We start from the raw sequence: 21,400 nt of genomic DNA, 5'->3' as shown, positions 1-21,400 counted from the left end.
TGTGAGTGGATTTGGTAGACGGAGACTGAAAGTAGCCCGTTGTACATAGATGTTGGTGTGTTTATGTCCCTGTAACTTAGCAGTTCGGCAAAAGAAACCAACAGAATAAGTACTATTCTTACAAAGAATAAATCCTGAGGTCGATGTGTTCGACTAAAGGTGGTGCTCCAACATGGCCACAGTCAAATGACTGAAACAAGTAAAAGAGTGTAAGGTGGATAAAGTTTACATATAAAACAGATGCCTCAAATGCTTTGTTTCTAGATGCAGTCTATAAAGGTTTGTGTAACAGCTGCATCATCGCTGTTACATGAGCTGTACTCTAATATGAGAGATACTATGCCTTGTGGTGAGCCAGCAAATGTTTTTAAGTATTATCTAGCCCTAAATAGGTAAAAGCATCAGTGCAGCACCACGTAAAAGTGCCCTGCGCACTCTGTAAAGTGGTTGGTGTTAGGAAAGGCATTCAGCCTTAGAAAAAATTCCACATCCGGCTGGAGTTTGGTGCAGCTCCCCAGCTCTGATCAAGCTGTCCAACCCATGCTAGCAAGGACAACGGATGATGATGCTCATCATGAAGTGTCTTGGTGTTGTTAGATGAGGTTGGCTTGTTCTTGCAGAAAGCTTTTAAGCTGTCTAATCATAAAAGTAACTGCATATCAAGCAAGATGTGTTTTGGTTGCATGTAACAGTCAAGGAGTACAGAATAGCATCACCTACATAGGAATGTATAGTTATAGATGTTTACAGTAGGAAGGTAATTCATGTACTTAGGAAATGATGGCAGTGGCACAAGTGAACCCTAAGAAAAACACGATTGAGTGAGAGTCAAATAAAAACCCATCAACACCTAATGAAGTCTCTATCTGTCAGAAAACTTCAGCTGAAAGAGATGAAAAAAAACTCGTTGAAACCCATAAAAAGGCAACTTAGCTAAGAGGAAGACATAGCTGATATATAAAATAACTTATTTCCATCTAAGTTCGTGTAAATTCTCAAATGCAAAATAGCAGTCCTCCAATAGATCTGGCTTTACAGCCATGATCACAGAGAAGGGAGAAATATTTAGTAATAGAGGAGATGGTCATTATAGCTGTTTCCATTTCTGAATGACACTAGAAAGTTAAATAATAATAACCATGTCAAAGAACTCTAATGTTACCATTCCTGCTGCCTGTTCTACTTTCCAATTCTACTTTGGAAATGAGCAGAATCAGAGAACTTGCTCTTTTTGAGGACGGGATATACTATTTACACATTTCCATAAGCTTGAACAGACAGACATCCATGAGGAGTGAAGTGGGTTTGGGGTACACAGTTTGATAGCAGAAATTATTAAATTCAGTTATCTTATTTGATTGAAGTGAATGTAAAGTTTCCTTCTTGGGAGTAATGTCCACATGGTAGTGAGGTCAGTGAAGTTCCAAGAAGGTTAATAAGAGAGAGAGAGTACTAAGTGCATGCATGCACAAAATAGAATCAGAAGTATAACAAGCAGCTGAAATGATAACAGAGTACTGCAGCAAAGTTATTATTAAATGCTCAGTGTCATGTTGTCCAGAGTAAAGTGAAGTAACTACTACAAAAACTGGCTAAATATTTAGGTGTATCTCACAAAGCTGTCCACAATTTTCAGCATTGTTGAAAACTGTTTTACCTCTGAATTACTAATGGACTTATGTTAAGATAAGGAATAGCCACGATTTATATACAAGTAATAAATATGGTGCTCTGTATTTTTTATTCTACATGTGGTCTCTCCCACCACTTCTTTCAATAATGAGATAAAATAAAAGAGCTCCAATCACTCTAATTCTAAACATAAATAGTTACTATCTTTATTGCTTTAATGTCAAACCCACTCCACTTTCTCCTAGATTCTCTTAACTCTCTACACAGATTAATCCATCATTCTCATATTTGCAGAGAGAGTCAACATGCTTTCAGTTGAACAGACAGCACCACAACAAACACTAAACAAAGACAACTTCTTTCAAACCATCAGTTTGTTTAGGGTTAGTTCATAGACTACTTAGCCATTTTTTAAAAACTTCTGGATATTTGGAATTTATAAGAATTTGCAAGCACTTCTCTCTCTCTCTCTCTCTATCACACACACACACACACATGCTCAATTTGTTTGGTTCCTGAGTGAATTAACAGATTTTGTCAACATAGTCCTTAATGTACTTACATACATGCTATACAGAATGAACATACCATGTTTATGACATTCTTGAGCAAGTATCTCATCCACCAAGGTGAAAGATCATACAACTAACTTTATATGAAGATGACTATTCTTCAGCAGATATTCTGAAGTGTTTGTCAGTATGATGCAACTGTGTGTGTGTGCATGCGCACATGCAAGTGGACACATATAGAGAACACTGTGTCAGGTTGCATTAAGTGTTGCTGGTGATGTAATCGAATACAAGCTGTTACAAGATTGGATCATCAGTGACTAAACTAGAGCTTTCTATTAGGTAAACAACACTATTTACTTGGCTAACCTGATGGATAGTGCTATTAGAGAGAGACTTAGTAGGCCAAACTGCACCCCCACCAAAAAAATGCTGTCAAAAGACTGAGTGAACCCAGTACAGGATCAACAGCTATCTAGTATTAGAGCACATGGAATATAGAAATTTTTGCAAGGTGAAGGGGTGCACTGTTAAGACGACTTTTGAATGAGGTGGTCCCTGAGAGAGAGGGGGAGGAGGCCATGGTTGGACAACCTATCTGCACTGACCTGCTTTCTTTCCAGGAAGACAAAACGTAGTGGCGTACATACTGGGAGAAAAACAAGCCGTGGTGGTTGGCTTTAACTCTTATGATATTGCCCCTCATTCTATGTTACAATCTTCCCATTTTAAAGCAACTTAAAACCTTTCATCAAAATACTGTATAATTTACATTCCAAACATCAGTGTAATAATAATATGGTTATTTTGCCAAATTCGCCATTAGTTTCAAAATTAATTGAAACTAAGGCAATGTATTTCAACGGAGATACTGTAAAAAAAAAAAGTGGGTGGGGGTAAAGTACCGTAAATCCTTGAGTATAATCCGCATTTGTCCCCAAAATTTAAAGGTCAAAATCCCTAGTGCGTACTATATACGAGGTTAAAAATGAAAAATATTTTCTAAGCAATGTCCGAGTCTATTTGCTGTCCGGCAATGTTTATACAGACTCATTTTGTGATGTCAGGCATGAAAATACCTTAAGCTAAGCCTGAGAGCAATGAAGTCATAGACCTCCTTGACTCAAGTTAGAAAAGGGGTGCATATTATACAAAAGGTTTAAGTTTTTCAGAGGTACAGCCCCCTAAAAAATCCCCTGCATGTTATACTCAAGGATTTACGGTAGTTTCCAACAGACCACATTTCCAGCAGCCTCTGGCTGTTAAGTGGAGGTACCAGTTGTCTTGAGTCACTCACAACTGTATTTATCTCCTTCACAGTAAAGCTTATGATACTGGGAAATGTACACCTCCAATGTCAAAACCTTCATTGCTCTAATACCAACTCTTGCAATATGGATAATGGATTTTGAATCTCAAGGGTGGTCACTGAGTTTGCAATGGTCAGGGTACCACACACGTCTGTGAGGAAGAAATATAATCTCATCTGTAGTCTCTTTGCTCACGGAGTACATGCTAAGTAAAACATTGGCAATAGCAGTTGGGATTCTGTGGCCCCCAAAAGGTTCCAATATTTAAGGAGAAAATGGAGTCATTATTGGATTTGATAAACAACCATATAAACAAATTGAAAACATTAGCATACCATTAATGCAGAGACAATGTGGAAATGATATTGGCTGTTTGTAAATTTTCAGATTCTTATCAACACACTCATCATTCAGAACTTCATGACTAGAATATGCATAAGTTAATGTACATTGCACAGGAGCAAGTACATGAGCTTCCATGCATATACACCATCAACACCACCACCACCATAACAACAACAAAAACAATCAGAAATAAACATCTACATTTAAATTTACTTATGATGCTGATGATGATGATGATGATGATGACAACATGAATTTATATTTAAAAGGAAAACTCTGACAAAATAGCAATTAACAACTATTTAGACAACAGAGTAAAAGTATAAAAACATTGTCATATTTTGAAGTTAATTTTCTGTTATTGTTTCCCTAAAACACTTTCAGTGGTGTTCTGACTGGTATTTCTTCTTGGAAATGCATCTGGCATCACCTATTTCATTTACAAACAACACACTTATATACACATACTTATTTGTTCTAACTGGGATTGGACTTGATTTTCACTTCCTCATACGAGGAGAAGGAGCAGCAGGAAGACCGAAACGAACTGATCTCAATCTAAGTGCTGATACTTATTTTATCAACACTAAAGTAATCAACAGCAAAAGTGAACTGCAAAGATTTAAAATCAAAAACTAAAAAGCTTATAAACATGTAGTCAAAGGCTGTATTTCTACTCTCTTAATATATATATATATATATGTATATATATATGTGTGTATGTATATAAATATATATGTGTGTGTGTATATATATATATATATATATATGAACACACACATTGTGTAACAAATATTTGTAAATTGTTTTCAGATATGTTCTAACATATCTGAAACATTAAATTTTCAAAGTTAATACACTTTGGATGTAAAATATTGTGTTTTAAAATATAAAAAAAAAATGCACCATATCTTTAAAAGAAAGAAGTTTTTATTTGTTTTAGCAGCACACACACACATCCACTGGAAGAAAATACAGCAGAAAATATGCGCAGGAAAAACTGATAGCTGAGACTTGTGAATGGAAAAGTGACTGTGTGTGTGTGTGTGTGTGTGTGTGTGTGTGTGAGGCAGAGACAGAGAGATAGATAGGGAATGAATAATACTAACCTCTCAGCTGTTAACAACTGAGAGGAAACAAAACAGAACAGAATCAAGCCAAACAACGTTTGTGTAAGAGATGAAGGAAGGGACACTGATGCAGCCTCCTCGCCTGCATTAATTTCTATTTTAATAGACACAAAAGAAAAAAAAAGTGGGTGCCAGTGCAAGTCAGCCATTGATATAATGTTTGTGTTCTGTAGCAAAATCCATGTTTGACCTACATACACTAACATGCCCTGACAACAAGGCAAAGAAAGCTTGTTTACATCGATTCAACTTCCCCCAGTACCACAGTGCCCTTTTTTGGAAGCAGGCAGGAGTGAGCCAGCTCTAATAAGAGCAGAATCTGAAGTGGATGGTGCTCAATAATTAATGCAGACAATGTTTACTCTTCTTCGGTAGTGTTGCTGTTGCTTAGCTTCTCTCATTCTCTTACATTCCACAATCAAAATAGTTAATACCTTGGAGAGTGAGTGTGGGGTAGAGTCGAAGTACAAGCATAAATTAAGATGGATTGCTGGTGAAAGGGAGTTTATATTTTCTTTCAGGTAGGTGAGCGAGTATTACAGGCCCTCCCCCCTCCTTCTAATGTTCACCTACCTCAGAGGAATACAAACTTAACATACAAAATTTTCTACCTTTTACCAGAAAAATACTGCAAACATTCATGAGCCGTAAATACCATAATCAAAGACAATACAATTTTGTGAAGCATTTAATATCAGGCAAATATAAGCAACTTACACAAAAAATTGTAATTATATATATATATATATATATATATTATATATATATATATATATATATATATATATATATATATATATAGGGAGAGAGAGAGAGAGAGAGAGAGAGAGAGAGAGAGAGAGAGAGAGAGAGAGAGGGGGGTGTTTCAATATACAAAAGAAAAGGAAAGCCTGTTGAGAAAACTTGTACACTTTCTCTCTCTCTCTCTCTCTATAACAAAGTGATGAAATCAAGCTAATGAATAGGTATAATTGAGTGGTAACATCCACTCAGTAAATGTATAGTCAGAGTCAGTGCATTGGGAAACAAAGCACTTAGAAAAGTTGCCAATGGCCAGCTGGATGTAAAGTAGCTGCCCAAAGATGTAGCTATTATGATGACAGCATATTGTAATAACAAATTATAGCTAGATAAATTCAATTGCCAAGAGAACTAAAAGCAAAACCACAGTATGAAAAGGAATGTTTTTAAAAGGACACAAAACAATTTAAAAAAAAAAAAATTTTTTTTAAAAATAATACAGAAAATCAACCTTCACTTGAAAAGAAAGGACTAAGCTAAAGAGAAGGCATAGACAGCATTATAAGCAATGAGAGAAGCCAAGAAGCCATTATCTAACAAAACAATTACAAAATGTTCTGTGCATAGCAGATAGTTTTGAATGAAAGTTATTTCTGAAATTAACTTCCGGAGTTTACTACAGTCATTTAATAAACACTGAAAATAAATATGCAAAGAAATGTCATACACACACTCAAATATAATCTCACATGAGAAACTTGAAGTTAGATAATACAGCAATTTCCCAGGATTCCTTAGTGGAGGAAATAATCGAACAAACATAGTGAAGGTTAATGCAGAAGACAATAAATAAAGAAATGCATTTTTAATTAGATTTGACTGAATTCTAAACATACCAGAGATGGCTACAAAAGCAGGGGGAAAGAAAAACAAAATGATAATGGACTGAAAAATTTTAAAGTAGGTTACATAAAAATTATACAATGGCATAGGTAATGGAAAATTTGATTCTCATTCCAACGAAAATGGAAATGAAAATAATAATAATAATAATGATAATAATAATAAGTATATAAATAAATTAAAATATTCAAAACAATACTTTGCATAATGTGTAACAATAAGAAAAAGAGAAAGTTATATGTTTTCAGGGCAAAAGGAAGAAAGGGAAAAAGCTTATCAAGATAATTTGACTTTGAACTGATCGACAAAGTCACTATGATGTGCACTCTTAAGATTGCAGCTATTATGCAATACACCAATCTTAGCTGCATGGCATTTGCCAACTGCAGGCACTAGCATGTCTAAACAAGAATAATTTTTACCATTCACACTAGTGAAATCATTGAATTCAAAACATTCATTACTACTCTTCACAATGTAACTATCTATATGTGTATATATATACATACATACACACTTGTTCAATGAGACACTATTTGGAATTGAAAACAGATATTCAGCTATGTGGACAGTTCAGCAGCAGTGGCATAGCTAAATCAAATCAATAGCAATGAATACAAGTCATCAATGAAGGCACCTACTAACAATATTAAGAGGTCAATTCCGGAGCACAGTCTATTTATCATGACTGAAGCTACAACTCAGCTACAATATTTGCTGTGAAAGAAGAAAATCCTGAAGTGATCTTACGAAGAAAATATGGAAGAATTACACACACATGCAAGCACAGAATTAAATTTCTCATTCATCTCTCTGATTATTTAATATGTAAATATTAAACTTAGTATTCGACCTCAAAAATACTTTGAACAGTGAAATGTATCATGACAAACTTACAAATCCTCATATGAATCGAAAATCAGCATACACAGTGTGTTCAGAGAGATGGTTTGTAATGTAATGAGATACAATAAAGTCTGTTTTTATGAAGAGACACTGAGATTTGAGGATTGGTATTTAAAACTGTGACAAGCAAATTGCAACAACAGATGATCACAGGAAATGTTCTTGAAACCCTTGACCTCGCAATCTTCAATATTGAAAGTAGCCATTTTAACATTCACTTTTCCATACCTGCGTGGGCCAGATGGAATTTGTTGAGGTAAATTTACTACAGTTGGATCCCCCATGTTGCTAGCGCTAACCCAGGCCTGGCCGACTCAAATTACATTGCGGGCCACTTTAATCACACAAAGTTTTTTGAGGGCCACTTGTATACTTTATGCACTAATAGTCAAATAATCAAATTACAGAATCAAGAATTTTTCATACTTTTCATTTGTTTGAAATTATAAAATTGTAGGCTATCACTTATGAATTTGAAATTTATTTTGAAACAAATGTTTTATTACAAACAATTATATTTTGAAATTAAACTCAATACTTGAAGAAAGTATCAAGATAAAAGTCTGTGGGCCACATGCGGCCCATAGGCCGCAGGTTGGTCAGCCCAGCCCTAACCCATTTCCAAGCAAGGTAATATTTCCCAAGACTGGAGATGTTTTCCTGGAAGATCGGATAAAAGACAGCTTGTATGATGATGATACTCATTTACAACAATCTCATGAAATCAAGACACACATACACACATGCAGAGGCTTTGAGCTTTCATCTACCAAAATCACAAGACTTTTGGTTGTTCCAGGGCTATAGTAGACAGACACTTGCTTCTAAATATCATGCAGTGGAACTGAACCTGAAGCAGTGATTTTTGTGACAAATATTTTCAAATGATTAAGGCATGAACATCACAACTTCTTGGATCTATCTTCTCCTCCTTCCTATATTGTAGTTGATTTTCTATTACAGTTAAAAATTTGAAAAAGTGAATATGCTCTGTACGCAGCATAAACTGCTGTCATGTGTGGTACATAGTACACATTTGAAACCAATCATACTACACTGAATTACTGAGTTAAATTGTGCAGTGAAACTATTTCATATATTAACCATAGGTATTATAATGTTTAAATTTTTTCCATCATTCTTAGCTATAATATTTTTCGCTTACAGTTTTTTAAATCATTTTATCTTACATTTGACATATTTCAATCACCAACATATGTTTAGATAAAGAGAAACTACCTCATATTTTAACAACAGTTATCACTTTTTTTTCTGTCCATCAGATATAATTGTGTTTCGATTTCTCTGCCCCCCCCCCCCCCCGCCAATTTGTCAGCAGTTAGAAATAATTATTGATTGAAACTAACATCACTTCATAAATTAGTCACTTTATGAACATGTGTAACACATGCACATATAAACATGCACTTTATACAGTACATTAATGCCATTTTAGCAGGGACTCAAGTTTCATGACCAAGTGAAAATTTACTATAACAGGATTAAATGAAGTTTGTTTTCCTTAGCCATATTCAGCAGGAGAAAAGGCAATAACAATGGCTGCCGGTAATTTTTGAGAATCTGCCATAAAATGTGGTATTTAGGAAAATAAATAAATATGAGAAAGGAGCAATAACTCCCATATGGATTCAATGCTTTCATTTGCTGAAACTTCACACACACACAGGGAGGGAGGGAGAGATCTTTTAAGTTCCAAATAATTGTACAAACAGGCCCGATAATCTTAAATATACAGAGCACTAATAATGCACATTGGAGTTTATCACTTCCTTTAATAATTAACTAGACACTGTTGTGGCATATGCAGCTGCAAACTGTCCACCGATATATGCTGAATCCATTAAGTCCATATTCTCAAATAACATCCAATTCGGTGAGAAGTCTACAGATTAAATTGCTGCTAATTCAGCAATATATCCTGACCTCATGACAGTTTTTGCAGTTTCCTACATGACTCCCAGTCAATTATGGAAAGAAAACTTCCTCCATAATGGTAAATAGTTTCTTTCCTTCCTTCTGTTTTTCTTGATTAGCTTATTTAGCAGTTTTTTAAAAAAATGATCTTCAAATCTAACAACCTTCAGTGATGCAGATTGTTTCACCTTTTGCATACAGAAATCATTAAAAGACTTGAAAGTAGCATTTCTCCTAAAGAATATTTCCAGTTTTATCATTTTTGCATAACATGCAGGTGTTTTGTGCCAGTTAATTATCTTATGTAGAGAATAGTTGTAAGAGTTTAAAGATATGCAGAAAATAGAATATTAAGGTAATGAGAGAGAAAAGCATAATTCACTAAAAGAATAACAAGTGTTGTAACTACCATCAGATTTCAGATTTTCAATACTCCCACTACCTTTTTCAAAGCATAGTCAAAGTTTCTCCATGCTCTCATTGCGCAATGAGTGATCTCCCCTGAAAAGAGTTGCAAGACCCATTGTGAGCCTGCTTTCAAGTTAGGCCCATATCTGCAGGGTCTTGACAGCTCTGTTTCACGTATGTCTCTCCTTTCTGGCTTGCACCCAAGAAGCTCTCACCAGTCGGTTTGTGGACAAAAACAGCAAACAGCCGAGCATCTGCAACCTCACACAGAAAATTAAGTTTGGCCCTTTCCACAACTTTCAAAGCTAGCTACCTTTAAAAGGTTCATTATCATTAATGTGTTTGATATGGTTAAAGCACCAAAGTGACCTTATAAACCTAGAGAAGCTTGCAAGTTTGGACAGGTAAAATTAAGTAAAAACATAGATACATAAATATTCTGTAAAAGACATTATTCACAATATGAACACATCTCAAAAAATTTAGTACCTACAAATGTTTACAGCACTGAAGAATATTCTCCATCAAATCCCAAGTGTTGGGTAACATTGAAGCAAATTTTGTATCTATAAAACATAAAATAAATATTCATATACATTCCTACTTGATCCACTAATCTGTATCAACACATTACTGAAGTTCAAATATCTACTGAATTTCCCCAAATAAAAAGCAATATGTATTTTCTATTGAAGTCAGGAGCGATTAATAGTTTGACAAGATCAAAAGAAGCATATTTCAATATCAATAACGATACACTTTGAAATAATATGATTGATAATATCGTCTATTTCTAATAGTGGTTTGTCTATATTGGCAAAGGTTGAATAAGTCTACCATACAACAGGTCACTACTTGTTTTGATCTTTTGTTCTTTCATTTAAGAGACTCCTCGTCTTAAGATCTGACTTCTCATGTCTGCTTATGTCTTCTTCTGTCATGGATACTATCTGCTGACAGCATACAGTACCCGTTTCCCATTCATATCACATATTGCCATCAGTGCAATCATTTATTCTGCACAGATAAGCTGATGCTTTCAATGAATAGTTTATTTACTATGCTCTGCCTGTCACATGCAACAGAGCACACTTTGCCTTGTTTCTCTCACCCCCACCTGACTTCCATAGTCAATACTTGTGTCACACTACCTTGTTACAGAACACTTTGTAGCTTACTTTCTGAAGAGAGAGAAACGAGGCGCACACTCTTCATTATCAACACATGCTGTAAGTCTAGCAACTTCTTCCACCTTTTCCTACTCTGGCAGCTATGCTTTCTTTACAATGCTACTTATTTAACCCTTTCATTACTGTATATATTTTGAGATGCTCTGTGTTTGTTTCAATTACTTTAAATATAACAAAGAATTTAGTAAAATAACTTAGCTATCATTCAGCTAATGTTAGGAACATAAATTGTGACTAAGGTTTGGTGGAAGATTTTAATTCAAAACTTATGAAAACAAGAAATTTGTACTCGGAGCCAGAGCCAGTTTCAGTCGGGTTGGTAATGAAAGGGCTAACTCTTTAGTATTCAAATTACTGCCAAATATAATGCTTATTTATGCATTGTTTTGAATTAATCATACATTGTCTTGTCCCTTTGAAATTTCAATGATATGATAGTTTTTTTTAGAATGACATTGTAAGGTAGGTGTGAGAAGATAGATTTGGCTGGTCTGAGCATAAAAACAAGAATATTTTGGCAAATATGACCTATTTAAATGCTAAAGGGTTAACAAGAACTATTAACTACCTCTAATGAGACAACTGAGCAGACGACCCCATTAACTACCAAAGTTCTGGTTTTTCTGCAAGTCCACAAGAGATTCCATTGCTTTTAGTGTATTTTGCATCGAAAACAACAGTACCACCTGCTGCAGAATCAGCATGCCAAACAAAATTTTATGTTGCATTCCTTCCAGCCTTATTTTCTAAGTTCAAATTCTGCTAAGGTCAAACTTGCCTTTCATCCTTTCAGGATCAATAAAAATAAGCAGTTGAGCACTGGCGGTATTTTGTCCATCTTTACATTCTGAGATTCAATTACACCAAAGTCGACTTTGCCTTTCATCCGTTAGGGGTTGGTGAAATAAGTACTAGTCATGCCCTAGGGTTGATATAATTGACTGGCCCTTCCCATCAAATTTTAGGCCTTGTGTCTTTAGTAGAAAGGGTTGTTGTTGTTGTTATTATTATTATTATTATTATTATTATTATTATATATTGATCAATGCCACTTTGAAGGCAGCATCTGGATTTTTTTTTTGCAACTAACAATTTATGATCTACCATATTGACATCTGGACTCAAGACTCTTCTAGTTTTATTAGAATGTTTTCAACAATTCAAAGGATTCTGCCATGAGAATCAGGTCATATGATACACATGTTTACAAAGACAACCTGTAATATTAACAAAATAGAAAAAAGTTTAAAATTTTACAATTTAATGTTGGTAATAAAAAAAAAGGGGGGGGGTTTAGCCACTTCAAATTAAATAATCTAACACTTTCATGAATTTGATACTATATTTGAAGTAAATTCAAAACTACATGTAAAGCCAATCAAAAATGAAAAGTTTTCAATTAAACATAACCAATTGAAAGCCATAGCTATTTTTTTTATCTTTTCATATATTTTTTTCCCTGAGAAGAGAAAAACAAAACTGCAAACTTATAAAGATTGTTAGTTAAGTGTTATAAAACTGAATGGTCAAAGTACTGACACACACAAATAGATTTCTGGCACAAGTACCCCCATAATGCTGTTATTGTTGGTTTATCTGTATTGAAAACTAGTGTCACTCACATTTGACAATTAAATGTACTAGGGGTCAGACTTCAGAGGAACATTCAGATTTAAAAAGCCTGCACGGCAGCTTAACATGTAAAGAGTTAGAATAAAAGCAACAAATATATTGAAGAATTAACATGAACAGCAAAGAGTTAAAATAAAATATAATATGGTGTACATTTCTAAGGTTTTTAATATTTACCATAATAAAAATGAAGCCAAGTTAATTAAACTAGTTGATTAAAAAACTCTACTGAACAAAACCTAACATTCATCTCTGCTACTACAATAGAAAAGATAAGAGAACTGCCATCTTTTGAAAAATGCCACCCAAACACATATGCCTTCTTTTGCTTTTGTCTAAAACATTAATCTAGGAAAAAAAAGAAAGACTTTGCTTGCATATAAGTTTCAATATTTTGCTTTCATTAAAAATCTATATACGTGAGATGGAGAAAGTATATATGTATATAAAGAGGGAATTAACAAAGCATGTAAGCTAGGCAAATAAAGACTAAAACAATAGTTTATTTAATGAAATCTTACATATCTATTACAGAAAACAAACCCAAAACAAAGATAACAAGTCCAAGGTTGCTTCTCAACAGCTCCTTCTGTGTCTTTAGCAAAATGCTTTATCTATGTTTTGAAAAAGGGCTGCAATTAATATAAGACTAATAATGTTAGAAAGAGTTGATTTCAAAGAAACCAAAGAAAAATACTATAATAATAGAAGAGTGTTGCAGTTCATGTGAATAATAATAATGATGATGATAATAGTTTCCCTATTCATATAAAAACATAACCAAGAGAAGTAAGTGTCTATAGAGAGAAGTGAGAGAGAAAGGATCTTTGATGTTTCAAGGTACTTCATGTACCTAAATTCTTCTAACTGCATCCAAAAGGTAGGTTTGGGGGCATAAATACAAACCAAAACTGCAATAAAACCTGAAGCTACAAGCAACTATGCTTATTTAAACAAACACAAACACCATTTATCTGTTTGTTTTCTGTTGGTTTTTCCATACTAGCATGGATTGGATGCATACATATTACTGAAGCATTGTTTTACAGCTAGGTGTCCCTCCTGTCACTAATCCTTACCCCCAACTCCTTTTTTTTTAAATCCAATGTAAGGAGTTTTCATTCCACTCATCTCTGAAAGCATAGAGCTATTGGACAATTTGATAATCAGGAAAATGTCAACAAATGACATGAGCCATTGTTTAGCTCAATGTACAATGTAAACATTCATACACGTAAGTGCACATGCATGAAAGATTTTCTACAGCTTCCATCTACTATACTGTGTGTGTGTGGTGTGTGTGTGTGCACGTGCATGCATATGTCATTGTCTAATGTCTGTATTTCATGCTGACTTGGCTTGGGATGTTTGACAGGATCCAATGAGTCAAGGGACTATTGAGCTCCAATGTCAGCTTCGGCATGGTTTCTAGGGTGGGATGTCCTTCCTAACACCAACCACTTTAAAGTGTACTGGGTGAGTTTTTCGTAATACTCACTGGCACCAATGAGGTTGCCAAGTAACATGCAATAATACAAAAAAAAAAATTAAGTGGCGTTGTAGAGGGGGGGGGGGAGTAGCTTTGTACCAAGTATTGAAAGTATGACAGAGGGACAGGCACAGGTATCTTGCTACAGAAGAGAGAAACAGCTTAACCTAATCCTAATGTTCGTCCTTCGGTTCGAAGATGACCAACTGACATCATCTGATGGAACTGCCGCCATGAGACCGGAGGTGGCTGGTGAGGCCAATCCGGGCAAGGAAGCCCCTCCCACAGGTGGGGCAGAAGTGGGTAGGGGCAGTGCTACTGGTGCAGGCGGCTCTGACTTTACGCATCTGACGTTCTGCTCCGCTGACCGAATCCGTCCCTCCTCGGCTGTCCCTGCTCCCACGGTGATTGCGCTGCGCCAGGATGAGCGGTTGGCAGCAAGTGTCTCCCAGGTCTCTGTTCCGATGGAGAAGTCTTTGAGAGAGACCTTGAGACTATCCTTGTAGCGCTTTTTCTGCCCTCCGACTTTGCGCCTGCCCTGGCCGAGTTCACCGTAGAAGAGCTGTTTTGGGATGCGAGTGTCGGACATGCGGGAGACGTGGCCCGCCCATCTCAGCTGGGCCTTGCGCATGATTGTGATGGTGCTAGGGAGATCTGCCTGCTTCAGAACTTCCGTGTCTGGGACTTTGTCCTGCCAGCGGATGTGAAGGAGATTCCGAAGACACCTGAGATGGAAGTGGTTTATCTGGCGCTCGTGCCTTCGGTAAGCAGTCCACGTTTCGCAGCCGTATAGTAGAGTGGTAAGCACGACTGCCCGGTAGACTTTCAGCTTGGTGTTGAGGCTGATTCCTCTCCGCTCCCAGACTTTCTTTCGCAGTCTCCCAAAAATTAAGTGGCGTTGTAGAGGGGGGGGGAGTAGCTTTGTACCAAGTATTGAAAGTATGACAGAGGGACAGGCACAGGTATCTTGCTACAGAAGAGAGAAACAGCTTAACCACACCCCCTGCATTATACAGGAGTGTTGTAGGAGTAACCAGAGAGATGATAAAGATGTTGGTGACAAGGTATGTGAATACCACTGGAGGGCTGATTGGATGTGTTCATAAGAGTATTAGAAGAGAGTGACAGATGGTTTGAGATGAGTGTAAAGGTGAATATAGTGAATGATGAGGAAAAGTGGAGGTGTGCTTGTTGGTAAATATCGTTATGGGGTGAGGGGGTAAAAGAAGTATGTATATGCATATGCCAGCATGGAAAATGGACGTTAAAGATGATGATGATTGCAGGATAGCGCAGAGCATGCTACAAAAGTTCATCCAACTATTGTACTCTCCGAGGATAAGACTTTTAGTAACTTACACATAAATCTTGTGTTTATTAAATGTCTTATTGGGCGGAGTTTTTTCTTTGCTGATCTTTCCAACAATGAAAACCGTACATTGTGTGTGTGTGTGTGTGTGTGCACATGCATATGCACATATGTTTTGCAGTGTGGATAGGCCATATAGGCTGCGATCACCATGCTCTCTACCTCAGAGAAAAATAAGAGATTGGAAGTAAACAAAATCTCAATGGCCTACACAGAAACTATTTAACATCAAATATTACATTCACAGCAATCCTCTGGACTAATCTAACTTATCAACTCCTCCTTCCTATAGTACCAGGAAGGATCCTTACTTGTCACCTTTCACTTTCATATTCTGGTTATAAAAATTTCAGTCGCTTAATAAACTTGAACTATTCTAATGTAAATAAATCATTTTTAGATCAACAGTAGAATTTTATTGCATATGTTCTAACCAGTGTGTGTGTGTGCGTGCGTGCGCGCGTGTACATTGAGGGAGTGGATTGTATGTGTGTCAAAAGTGAAAGGTTGAGAGGGGGATTTCAGCGGACATTTTCTCCAGTCAATTTCTAGTTGCAATTTAGTAAGCAGAAAATAACTGCAGTTAGTTTTAGACTAAAAACTGGAATTTCTCGTGTTCATAGTTTTGTTATTTTGTGTATTTCTTTCTTCATTTCTTTATCAAATTGAGAATCTACATAGAGGAGAAGGCATCGCGAATTCATACAGAAAGGTAAAAAGATGTTAAGAAACATGTCTGTGAAAAAATATTAATTCATTCAAAGTGTCTACTTCCTTATATCCAACATTCTGACCTAACAAAGCTATAAAGTGGTACAACAAAGCAACACTAAATTTAACTTTGTTTCATGAAAACTTTTATGCAAGCTGGATTTATTTATAAGAATGCCATCTCCCAAAAATAAGAGACTTTAGATGGGGGTATGTTAACTCACTGCAAGTGGTGGGCATGGAAGAGAAGAAATGGTGGCATAATAGAGACTTCAAAGTGATCGCTATGACTACCAGATTGGAACAGAAGAATGGTGGAAGGTGGGGGTGGTTTCATTTTCATTTTTTTTATTTCAAGATTTGGCAGGTTAACGTGTTCTTTATATAGCACCAGTACATGTTAGTAGCAACCATCATCAAAATAATGCAGATTTTGTTTCACTAATACAAAATGGCCACTCTAACAGTGCAGAGTAAAAATAGCTTTCCTATCTTGTTGATTTCAGGAATGTTTTCAGGAACAAGCTGTCATCTTTGTAAGGGAGGATTCAATCATGGCACCACAAAGCTACCAAACTACTCATCAATTACCAATTAGTTCAGTACTTTAACTAGCACTATCTCCCTTTGATGCTATATAGAATGGGAGAGGTTTGACAGCTTGTAAAACAAATATGGAAATCACTCTTACAAAGAGCCTCTGCTTATGAAAAAAGCCATTAAGGGTTTTTTTCCCTCATAGCACTTAGCATTGGTTGCAAACAGGACTTTTAGACATCTGATTTATTTTTCCATAACACTAAAACTCACAGCAGTTCAGAGTATGGGGCTGAGCTTCTGAAAGCAGACAAATTGCCCGGAAAAAGAGGCCACTGTCTTTGATTAATAAAACCAGTGAGGAGGAAGCAGAGGAATACACTTATTAGTTCTGTTCTGGCCCTTTTTCTCGTAGTTTTACCCCTAATTTCTTAGTGTAAAGCTGTCCCTTTGGTGCAAGCTGCATCACAACTTCACTAGTGCTGGTGGCATGAGAAAAGGCACCTGGTAGATGCTGTAAAATAGGGGGTATCAGGAAGAGCATTTGAGTATAGAAACTATGCCAAAGTAGTTACTAGAGCATGATACAGTCCTTGAGCCCATCAGATCCTGTCAAAATGTCCAACCCATGCTAACATAGAACATGGACTGATGATGATGATGATAATGTCAACAATACAAGTCTTTAGTCAGGTGGGGGAACAACCTTACCCAACAGTCTGAGAGGAACTAATGGTTACATGGCCACTGCTCCTCCTCTTCCATTGGCTTATTTTAACCAAATGTGTGGCATAGAAAAGAATGGCCAGCCAAGTTATTACTTTTCACAGTTACTATTTGCAAAAAAATTAGATATCAACATGAAAACTAGAAGAGATTCAAAATATCAACTGTCAATACAGTAAACGGAATAATTAGTTCAATCCTACATGGAATATTTTCAGAGATCAAGTCGTCAAGACAACAGACAGCTCTAATAGAGGAAAAATTCTCATCCACGATTCTAAAACAAGTCATTTAGCATGAGTTAGCATTTCAAAACATTTTCCTATTTTCTTTCTTCTCTAAAAGGGTCATCATAATATTGGTTCTTTTTTGCTATGTAATCAATCTCAGGTATAATGAAAAAGCCTTACTGATTGGTGGATTTGATCCCAGAAACATGAGATACAAAACAGGAGTTAACACCCTGTCAACAAATAATCTACCTTTCTACAACACCTTTACTGCCCTACAAATCGGTTAATGTTGGCTTTGTGAATGGGACATAATATACAGAGAGAGAGAGAGAGAGAGGAGAGAGAGAGAGATAGAGAGAGAGATAGAGAGAGAGTGAGTCCATTTAACTGGCATGTTTTTAATTTTAAAACAGTTAATAATAGAGTAAGGTATTAGAATTTCTAAGGATTCTGAGGTAAAATTTCCATTTGATTTTGGATTATTATTATCATCATTATTACAAGAGCTAACTTATTTTATAATTAAAGATTTTAACCTTTTACAAAGTCACAGTAGCTGCATCACTAGTGTTGGGCTGCTGGCCAAAAAAGAATCAACCTCATAAATGAGACTTGTGCTGCAGCCACAGTCAAGACATCTCACTCTTACTAGTTCTGTTCCCCAAGCTGTAAGGCAATATAGCATGGTGCAGATCTTTAGAGCAAGTGCACCACTTTTAATTGCAAAGTGTTTGATTTAAAAGTGCTGCAACCTTTTTGAGTTGGACTGCTATTAAAAAAAAAAAAAAAAACTATGGTAGAATATTAGTAGCTCATACATGAATCGCTTATTTACTGATATACACTATCCATTCCGTATACATTTACTCTCACTATGATATTTATCTATTTATTTCATGGACATTGGAGGAATGAAATGATAATTTGTTGAAATCTGGAGTTTTAACTATAAAACAACGCATAAAGCTCCAAGCCAATTATCTTTCTTAGCAGTTTGTGCACCAAATTAATTACATCATATACTATAAAACCACAGACAATTAAGAATGTGCAGCAATGGCAGGTGTAATGAAAACAAAATCCAGAGGTAAAGTGCAATGAAATGATAGATGCTAATCTCAAGAAAAGAAAGGACTATTTCAGTTTGGGGCAGATTTTATTTCCTTAAGTGTCTCATTATAAAAGCAATGAATGTTAGAAAATGTATGGGATGGTGTGAAGATAACATAGTTAATGATGGAAAAATCTAGCTACTGAGATTTGATGAAACAGAAAGTAAACTCCACTTTTCTTGAAAGGAATGAGTGTCGTTTATAAATTAAAAATTAGCCTTTGTAGGATTATTAGTTGTTACTTTATCAACTGTGGATGGAAGAAAGATTAAGTTGCCCTATGAGAACAGTGAGGCATCATATAGTAAATTTGTTGGGGGGAAAAGAATGACAAAATAGGGGAATGAGTGAAATCTGAAAGCATTTTCAATTTCTGGTATTGTATAATGCAATAATGCAAAACCGGGGTAAGAAATTATTATCTGATAACAGCAGTAGAAAAATTCATCCTAGATCTGACCAGTGAACAAGTAGATGGAGTGGCTGTGTGGTAAGTAGCTTGCTTACGAACCACATGGTTCCAGGTTCAGTCCCACTGCGTGGCACCTTGGGCAAGTGTCTTCTACTATAGCCTCAGGCTGACCAAAGACTTGTGAGTGGATTTGGTAGACGGAAACTGAAAGAAGTCCATAGTATATATATATATGTGTGTGTATATGTTTGTGTGTCTGTGTTTGTCCTCCCAACATTGCTTGACAACCGATGCTGGTGTGTTTACATCCCCATAATTTAGCGGTTCAGCAAAAGAGACCGATAGAATAAGTACTAATCAATTTACTCAACTAAAGGCGGTGCTCCAGCATGGTCACAGTCAAATGACTGAAACAAAAGAGTAAAAGAGACAGGTAAGACTTTATAAAAGAGATAGAAAACAGTGCACTGGATGGTGCATAACCAAATAGTGGTAGACTTGAAAGTAAGTTTTATAAATTTTCCCGCTAAGTAGTTCAGCCAAAAGTTTTGGAAGTTTGACAGAATGTTATAAATACTGAAATATTGGATTCCAAACCAGAAAAGTCTCAGGTGCTACACAGAACTCAGTCAGATTTTTGATAAGATGTCCTCATTTTTTTTCTACTTCATTGGTCTTTAGTAATCATGAAGAATTTCATATAAATAATTTAAATGTTTAAGCAATGAAGACTTGTTACTATCACATTCAATATTTCTTGTATGATGTTATATTCAAATAATTGTTGTACATATGTAAATGCAAATACTCTGGGTAATTAAAAATATGGAAACTTATACAATTAGTGTGGTCATTTGTATTTTCAAATGTATACTACCGATGTAGTAACAAACCAGCATTTTAAATTACCTCTTCTCTTGTGTAAGTATGGGTTATTTAGTTCTGTAAATTTGGATATGATATATCAAATGCTACAACTGAATATGAAATTCAGTTAGTTGTATGTTGTTCCAAATGCTGCTCACCTACCACAGAAGAGGAGAATGCACCTTTAGGAAGCACATTAATTAATAATGGATATGACAAGATTTCAGATCTCTGTTACTATACTGGCCAAGATGCTTGTAACTTACTGTTATAAATATTAAACAGATAGAAATTCGATCAGCTGCAAGTTTGGTCTCCGAGAGGTTAAACAATGCATACAAATATTTTAGATAAGCAAGTCTATGTAAGAAATAGTAAGAAAAATTCCCAAACGGCTTTCTGACAAAGACTAATTCAAATTAGTTTATTTTATTTTTCTCCCCTTTAACTTGGAAGAAAAACAGCAATGATTTCTTTTTTTTTCTTTCTACAGGATTCTCTGTATATACACTTAGCAATTGGTTTATTCAGGTTGATATAGTATAAAAGATACTGACTCATTTCCAATAAAAACTTTGTGAAAATATGACAATTAAAAGGAATATATCAAGTAGGATTTGCATAGGAGGTGGGAAAGAGGAGGGGATCTTTCATCTCACCAAATGCATGTTTATTGTCAAATTAGTGTGCATTACATTTTGTCAACAAGAATTTTTTAAACAAACAGCAAAATGCTTCCTTAAAAATTATGACAAAATAATGCAAAATTAAGTAAAAGAGAAATAATAAATTACTGAGAACTGCTATATAAAATACGCCTATTACCATAGTGATTAGCAATATTGCAAAGATGTATGCTATTGTGCTGACTCATCCAACCTCATACTGGCATAGAAAAGTAGATTTAGTAACATTGATGACATTGGCAAAAGTTGACAATGACAATAATAACAACAGTGATGATAATAATAATTAAAAACTGGTTTTAAACAGAAATATGTAAAAATCTTATATTCATTAATTGCAATCAATAATTGTTTGTAATCTTTTCCTTCTTTTTTTTTTCCCACCCTTCCCATCTTATTGTTATTCTTAATTTCAGTCTAACTCCGAATTGTATAACTTTCTAGAAATCTGCATTTGCTTGGATCTGTTGTGCTCATGAACTAATTTAAAATATCAACCCTCTCTGATGCAAGAATAACATCCCCCAAGAGAGTTCAAACTCAACCATCTCCATTGTATGCATGCCAGTCCCCTCTTCTCTCGGAGGAATAAAACCATTGTAAGGAAACTAGAT

The 21,400-nt window shown here is 35.5% G+C and overlaps 1 protein-coding gene across 4 annotated transcripts in view; it reads right to left on the bottom strand.

Annotated features, from left to right (window-relative positions):
• The window catches only part of LOC115213881 (serine-rich adhesin for platelets), a 186,274-nt gene that overhangs the window by 51,949 nt on the left and 112,925 nt on the right, over window positions 1–21,400 (bottom strand). Inside the window, exon 2 of one of the 4 annotated variants that reach the window (XM_036504619.1) lies at window positions 10,316–10,388. The exons of the other annotated variants lie outside the window; for them this stretch is intronic. The gene's annotated coding sequence lies outside the window, so the exon portion shown is untranslated. The remainder of the gene's footprint in view (window positions 1–10,315; window positions 10,389–21,400) is intronic. 4 annotated transcript variants of the gene reach the window in all.

The sequence above is a fragment of the Octopus sinensis genome, linkage group LG7, assembly GCF_006345805.1.
Source record: "Octopus sinensis linkage group LG7, ASM634580v1, whole genome shotgun sequence".
NCBI lineage: Eukaryota > Metazoa > Mollusca > Cephalopoda > Octopoda > Octopodidae > Octopus > Octopus sinensis.
The sequence above is the reverse complement of the archived record's forward strand: the minus strand, read 5'-3'. Positions and strand labels throughout refer to the sequence as shown.